The sequence below is a fragment of the Penaeus monodon genome, chromosome 15, assembly GCF_015228065.2.
Source record: "Penaeus monodon isolate SGIC_2016 chromosome 15, NSTDA_Pmon_1, whole genome shotgun sequence".
NCBI classification, from domain to species: domain Eukaryota; kingdom Metazoa; phylum Arthropoda; class Malacostraca; order Decapoda; family Penaeidae; genus Penaeus; species Penaeus monodon.
The window spans coordinates 41,516,663-41,517,013 of NC_051400.1; positions in this window are offsets into that span (position 1 = coordinate 41,516,663).

Genomic DNA, 351 nt, shown 5'->3' on the forward strand with positions numbered 1-351 from the left:
CTCCTCTTCCTTTTTTTTTTTTTATAATTTTTATATATATATATTATAATATATATATATTTTGCACAACCTAAGCAAAATTATAATTTTTAAAATATAATATATATATATATTATATATTATAATATATTTATAATAATTTTATATTAACACACCACAACAAACCCAAAACATCCCCACACCCCCCAAACACCCCAAAAAACACCACCCCACCACCCACACACCCTATAAAATATTTAATATTTAATTTTTTAAAAAAAAAAGGTTTAATTATAGGGACATTGGCCATATTTTATTCATCCCATTATGAATAAATCCCATCCTTAGGGGGAAGGGGTTGGGAAGTTTCAA